General features: G+C 52.3%; 1 long non-coding RNA gene across 1 annotated transcript; it reads left to right on the top strand.

Moving 5' to 3' along the window:
• Nucleotides 1-1,508: 1,508 nt before the first annotated feature.
• Nucleotides 1,509-5,235, top strand: LOC115599237. Its single transcript, XR_003988233.1, has 3 exons — nucleotides 1,509-1,587; nucleotides 2,824-2,951; nucleotides 4,823-5,235. It is a non-coding gene; the product is annotated as an uncharacterized LOC115599237 (long non-coding RNA).
• The last annotated feature ends 1,942 nt before the right edge of the window (nucleotides 5,236-7,177 follow it).

The following is a 7,177-nucleotide window of genomic DNA, read 5'->3' as shown; positions in this document are numbered from 1 at the left end:
CTGGCTTTTTTTTTTTTTTTTTTTTTCTTAAGGTTGCACGTTTGTTTAAACCTTATTCTTTTCACCATCCCAGTGATGCAGCATAACGGGAAATTGGGAAGAGCAGAAGCGAAGCCAGTGCCTTGGCCCTGTGCTCTGTCACAGACCCTGCAGGACAGCTGCTGGCCTGCAGGACAGAGGTCGGGGGGAAACCTTTACTCTGACCCAGGTTTAGAAGAGAGCTCTAATGGGATGTGAGTTGTTAATTCTAAAACCTTTGAGGGAAGTATGTAATAGAAACATACATGTAGCTTCAGCTTAGTAAGGGTAGTCTGTAATTTTTTTTTTCTGCGAAAGCTTAAAACTGCAGTTGCTGTTGGCACACTCCAAGGGCAACTGGGAGAGGGGATGGGAGCACAGGGGGAGGGGTTGAAGTGGCACTTGGGGGTGCTGGTGTATACTGGTGTGTACTGGGGGCAGCTGTAAAGGCTCGTTCAGGGGCTACTGTTGTGCACGGGGAGTGGGGTGGTGAATAATGGGTCAGTGGAGGTGTGACTGGTCTATACTGGTCTATACTCCGTTGCATATGGGTCTATACAGTGTGTACTGGTTGGTACTGCTCAGGAGCTGCTGCTGTGTCAGGACCTGTTGAAGAAGCTGCCGATGGTGAAATTACGGCTACGGCTGAACCGGGGTGACCCCATAGTGCTGGGGGGGGCGCTTAGGGGGGGTGCCTTTGTGCAGGGGCAGACCTCTCACTGGTGGCTGTGGGGCTCTAGGGGACAGACCCTAAAGTGCGGGGCAATTGATCAGGGGCAGCTGGGAGCTTCTGGGGGGAGAAGAGAATTGTTCTGAGTCGCCCTAATAACAGGCGGGAAAGGGACGACCTTTTTTTTAAAGAGGAGAAGGCAGATTTAAACTTTCGTTTTGTGTGTGTGTGTGTGTGTGTGTGTGTGTGTGTGTGTGTGTGTGTGTCTGTGTGTGTGTGTGTGTGTGTGTGTGTGTGTGTCTGTGTGTGTCTGTGTGTGTCTGTGTGTGTGTGTGTGTGTGTGTGTGTGTGTGTGTGTGTGTGTGTGTGTGTGTGTGTGCGCGCGCGCGCGCGCGCGCGTGTGGTTTTTTTCTCTCAGCAAACAATGAGTGGGCGCTGGCCAATCAGCATCCCGGGAGGTTGGAGAAAGAGGGGGCGGGTACGAGCAACGGGGGCGGGAAAGCAGCAACCAATCAGATCGTGTATCGCCTCAAGAGGGAGGCGGGTGCACGAGAGGCTGAGGCAATGGGAGCCCTTCTCCCGCGGGGCGGGTGGCCAATCAGCGAGCCGTGAAACTTTGCAGAGGACACTTAGTGTGAAGGAGCGACAGTGCTGACGAGGAGGCAAAGTGGCGGCCGGGTAGGGAGGTATGGGGGTCAGCGCAGGGCTTGGGGGAGACCGGGAACAGCCGGAGGGGATCCGCGGAACACGGGGGAATCCGGAGGGGGGGGCGCGGGGGTGGCAGCGGCGGGAAAGGTGGGGGGAACGAGCTCGGGGAGAGAAAATGTCGTCTTCCGGCTCAGCGACGACGACTTGGACGGGGATTTCTTGTCACCGGAGACGCAGCCGCAGGGGCACAGGTAAGTTGTGTGGGGTTGGGGGAGGTTGTGACGCTGGGTTGGGGGGGGCAACAAGGACAGGGACAGAAGGGACCGGTATCGGCGTTCAAGAGCAGGGAGTGGTGGGGAGGGGGGTGTGTGAACAAGAAGGACAGAAGGGACTGGCATCAGCGTCCAAGAGCAGGGGGTGGGGGGCAGGGGTGTGTGTGGGGGTGTGGTGTGTGTGTAAGGCGAGCACGGGCTTGAAAAAGAGTGCAGTAAGGAAGAGGAGGGAGGAGAGCTGAGCTGAGCACAGGGTTGAAAAAGGGTAGACAAGGAGTGTCCATCACACAGGGGGCGTGCTGTACTCGGGGGTGGGGTCTTAACACAAAAGGGGCGTGTCCATACCCAAAGGGGGTGGGGTTTGCATCAGGTGTGTCCAATCCTAGAAGGACGGAGCTTAACGTAAAGGGGCGTGTCCACAAGATAACAGAGTGGGGTTTGCATCACATGAGCTGTGTATATGTCCAGGAGGGCAGGACTATACTGAAAGGGAGCGTGTACATGCTGATGGTGGGTTTTGTGTCACACAGGAAGTGTTCCCAGGACTGCAGGGCTTAATGGAAAGGAAGTGTGTCCACACCCAGAGTGAGTGAAGTTTTCATAACACACCAGGTGTGTTGATGCCGTGGGGGGCGGAGCTTAACCCAAAAGGGGCTTTTACAACCAAAGTGGGTGGGGTTTGCATAAGGAAGGGCATGTTCAATCTGATAAGGGCGGTGTTTAACCCAAAGAGGCATGTACACACCAAAAGGGGTTGAAGTTTGCATCCCACAGAAAGTGTTTATTCCCAGGAGGGCGGGGCTTATGACAAAAGGGGCGTGTTCACATCCAAAGGGGTTCAAATTTGCATCTGAGTGAATGTGAGTCCACTTGTAGGAGGGCAGGCCTTAACCTGAAAAAGGTGTCTGCACACAAAACAGGGACAAGGCTTGCATCACATTGAGGGCATGTCCATGCCCCAAAGGGCGGGGCTTAACCCGGAAGGGGCGCATCCATACCCCAAGGGGGTGGTGGTGGGATTTTTGCACCAGAGGGGTGCCTGCACACAGCAAGGGGTTGTGGCTGCCACATCTTGGGGTGAGTCTCCTTTGAGGGGGTGTGTTTTTTACACAAAGGGGGGTGTGCATGAGACATGTAGGTAAAAGTTGTGTCACCCAGGGGGCGTGTCCATGCCCCAGAGGGGGCGGGGCCTTTACACCTGGGGTATGTCCACAGAGAATGGGGTGGGACCTGTGCCCATGAGAGGGGCGTGTCTGCATGGCAGTGGGCGTGGCTTGTGGCAGCAGAGGGAGGTGCCGAGGTAACGGGAGATCCAGCCCTGCCATGGACCCCAGGTGGAACAGGTACTGGGGCAGTGGGGTTTGGGGGGACAGGACACACATCAACCTGTAGAGACAAGTGGAAACTCATACCTGATCCCCTGTCTCCTCCCCATTGGGCTACTCAGATGCCTTACAGTCTCTCAACCTGTCCCACGCAGACCCCCAGTGCCCCATGAGATATCTCAACTGCTCCATAGGGCATCCCTGCTGCCCCATAATTCACCACACAGACCCTCAGTGCCCTATTGGGTGTCTCAGCTGCCCTAGACTCCCACACTCAGCACCACAAGGGCCACCTTGCATTGGGCATCATAAAGGCCCCATATAGGCCCCTCGTCTGCCCCATAATCCATTAATCTGACCCACTGTGTGAGTCTGACCTCACTGATTTGCAACTGTCTCAAAGGAGCAATTTTAAAATTAATAGCCCTGGCTAGGGTGGAGGACCTGTCTGGCCAGGGCTGAGCAGGGGGTGACACCTTGATGTTATAAGAGCTATTGGGTGGAGGCTGTTCCTCTTCTCTGAGCACCAGCCTTCAGTGCTGGGACATCCCTCCAGGCACAACTGAGCCACCTTGATTGTACTTGCGAAGTACCTGGCTAAGGGGGGCTGGAGCAGAGCAAAGATGGCATCAGGAAGAAGATAATGGGTAGAGACTACTCCCCTTTCCTGAGGGCCAAACTTCAATGCTGGGACTCCCCTGGGTAAAGTGGCTGGAACAGAGGAGGAATGGCATCTGGAAGGAGATAAGAATTGATGAGTGGGTGGAGGAATACACCCTTCTGCTCTCCTCCAGGCAGCCTGCCTTCTAACGACCCTGGCTGACTGACAGCTGCCCCTTGGGAACAAAAGGACTCAGGGGTGTATATTGCTGTCCATGCTCTGACTGTTGGTCATCTTTTGACCCGCTGCCATTTCTGCACCGGACCCTGTCCACGATCAGCACGTCATCCTGAAGAACCTCGCTGGACAGATGGACCCCTGGTGGTGATTCTCTCTCTCTCTCTCTCATTCTTCCTCCTTTCTTACTCTTTATTTCTCCTCTCCTCTCTCATGCTTTCTTAAAAATTTTCTTACCACTTTTTCTCTCTCATATCATATTTTTCTCTCTACCTCTTTTGCTGGCTCTACATTTTTGCCTGTGTCAATTGTCAAATAAAATCTGCTTGCACTCAACCATTTCTATGGTTGGATTTTGTTTTGCGTATCCAAAACAAAAATAAATTTTAATGTTACTGCGGACCATAACACCCACACAGCCCCCCAGTGCCCTATAGGGCATCCCAACTTTCCCGTAGTTCCCTAGTCAGCCCGAGAATGACCCCCCAGTACCCCATTTGGCATCTCAACTGCCCCAGAGTCTCTCAAGCTGCCCCACAGAGATCCCCAGTGCCCTATAGGATAACCCTTCTGCTCCAGAGATTCCCACACAGACCTCCCTGTTCCCATCAGGCATCTCAGCCATCCCATAGTCCGCAGAGTACACTTGTGGGGCTGTGTTGGTGCCATTTGTGGATCACTGTGGGACAGAGGGTGATCCCTGTTTTTTCTGTCCCCCAGAACTGGAGTTAGTTTTGTGGGCTGCTGACCCACAGCTTTCAAAGGGGCCTGGCCTGCCTGACCAGTGGTTACTCCAGGCTCCAGCGAGCATGACCCACAACTGCCTGCCTGCCCCATAGATACAGCTTTGCCCCATAGGTTTTATCATGTACGCTCATTGACCCCTTCCTATGACATCATCACTTTGTGCCTGGTGACATCACTGCCCTTTTCCCAGGGCCAGGCTTCCTCCTCCTGGTTTTGTACTATGTAGTGGATTTTGATGGAGAAATCTAAGTAGAAATATCTTTAACAAATAAAAAAAAAACAAAAACTTTGTGTGTCCTTGTAGGAGAACAGCAGAGGAGCAGGCCTGCGTGGGATAGAGGAGTGCTGCAGATTCCCCGGCACTCACTGACCGTGAAGAAGAACAAAAAGCTGTAAGCAGCTTAAGGAATTTGTCATCTGGATGATGTTATGTCTTGGTACCCCATGCCTCTGGTGGGAACAGGTAGATAAGGTCTTATGTTAGTAGAAAGAGCACTTTGAGGTGTAAATTGTAGATCAATCAGTAGATACTGGGATACTATGTAAGTCTTGCAAGCCACACAATAAACGATGCTGATTGTGCAGAATTGCACAGCAATTGGGGTCCATGCCTTCATGTGTTCCATCATGTCGTAATTAAAAAAGACTTGAAACTGCAATGAAGGAAAAACTTGTGTTGTAGAGGAAGAAATGTAAAAGACAAAGGTAATAAAAAATAAACCGACCCAAACCAGCTGTGCCTCCAATATCTGCGAGAGTATAAAAATGAGAAATAGGACAGAGGAGCTAACTGGAGATTCGAGATGTGTAAGATGAGAAGTGAATATTTTTGTGTTTCAACAATATCAAATTTAGTTCCCCCTCCTCAGCCTCCATGTGATGCCCTGTCCCAGCTGCATTGTGTCCCCATGCCCCCTCTAGTCTTGTCCCTGTCCTCCCTGCGTGTCTCTGCGCCTCAACAAGACACGCTGTGTCTTGGTCCTGGACTCCTTGTACTTGTGCTGTGCCCACCCGAGTGTCTCCGCCCCCTGGGGTGCAGTGGCTCTGCCCCCCTGATCTGGGAGGTGCCTCTGAGCCTGACCATCTCTCTCATGAGCCCCCATGCATCTCTCCGCCCACCTCATGCTTGTCACAGCCCCCCTGAGTGTGACCATGCCCTCCCACACGTCTCTCCACCCCCTTGCCTTTGCCCCGCCCCATCTGTGACTCAGTGATGCTCATTGGCAGCACTGATTGTGTCTTGGTTCCCTCCCCCATTCATGTCATTGTGGCCCTGTCCTTCTACTTCTCCCCCATGGGTGTGGCCTTGCCCTTCTTTCCCACCCCTCCCCCTTTCTCTCTCCCTCATTCTCTTTTCTTTATTTCTCTGTGTCAACTCAGGCTCTGAGCCTTGTCCCCAACTCTGCTGGGATTTCTGAGGAGTATAAATGAACATTTTCCTGCCTTCAGAGTGCCCTGGGTGGGCGTGTTCACAGCCCCTGGGAGCTCCCAGCTATGGCCGGAGTAGGGGATAATGTTCTCTGAAGGGCTCCAGCTAGGGCTGATGTAGCCCAGGTGTGACCAGTCAGGTTGATGAGGGGGCTTTCCCAAGGAACTGTGGGAAGGGTAGTGGGGCTGGGCCCAGGTATATAAGCCTCCACCTCTCCCCAGGAGCTCAGTCTGTTTAGGGGATCTGTTGTGCTTGGAGCTCTACTGGGTGAGAGGAGTAGGGCTGGGGGCTTCAGGCCCATGCTGTGGTTGTTTGCTCTGTCTTGGTATTTTTTTTTTTTTGATTCCCCAAGTGATAACAGCTGCAGTGTTCAACTCTGGAATGAGAGGGTAAGTGGATCACCAAGGAACTCTTTGGAGGAGTTCAGCATTCTGAAAGAGGTTAGTGTATACTGATTTGAGACTTGCTGGTGCTACTGTTGGTTGGAATTTTTTCATGGCACTTGATGAAGGGGAACCCTGTGGCTACAGGAACATCCCAGCCCAGTGATGTGGCTTTCCTTCTTCAACATGACTTCAGATGCTCATCCCTCTGAAAAATAAGTGGAACCAGGTGTGAGGAAGGGCTGGGCAGGGGGCACAGTTAGGAGTTGCAGGGGGGGTTTGGAAGTTAGTGTAGGTGAGAGGGCTGTACAGGAGCAGCCTTCTTTAGTCAGGTGAAGGGACGAAGTTAGATTCCAATGTGATGCTACCATGGGCAGGGCAGCTCCAGCCTTTGTCTGTGGTGGTGTGTAGTTTCTGCTTTGTTGTCTGAGAGCTTTCTATGGCCTTGATGTCCTCTTTGTACTCACAGAACATGCCTTGCACCTTGGGCACCATCCCTAGGCTCTGAAACACATTTATTTATCACCTTACCATCATTCAGTGATGCATTGTCTTGCATAATAAATTCACAACATAGAACAGTCTTGTGTATTGTAGCTTTTTCAAAGGCTGTCTTCTGACATGTTCTTCCTTACTCTGCCAGCATCTCTAGTTGTGGATTTTTTGACTGGGACTTTGTTCCCTGTATCCTTAGGTTTTGAATCCAGGCTTCTCATTTACTTGTCATCTAACATTAGAGAGTAGCTTCTTGTGAAAGGCAGTGTCCTTTGACACTCTTGGAGCCACCATGGAGCCTCCACGTGTCACAATGGCATCCCTGTGTGGGTCTTCCTGCCCAGCAGTCTTG

This window comes from Calypte anna, chromosome 15 (assembly GCF_003957555.1).
Source record: "Calypte anna isolate BGI_N300 chromosome 15, bCalAnn1_v1.p, whole genome shotgun sequence".
NCBI lineage: Eukaryota > Metazoa > Chordata > Aves > Apodiformes > Trochilidae > Calypte > Calypte anna.
The sequence above is the reverse complement of the archived record's forward strand: the minus strand, read 5'-3'. Positions and strand labels throughout refer to the sequence as shown.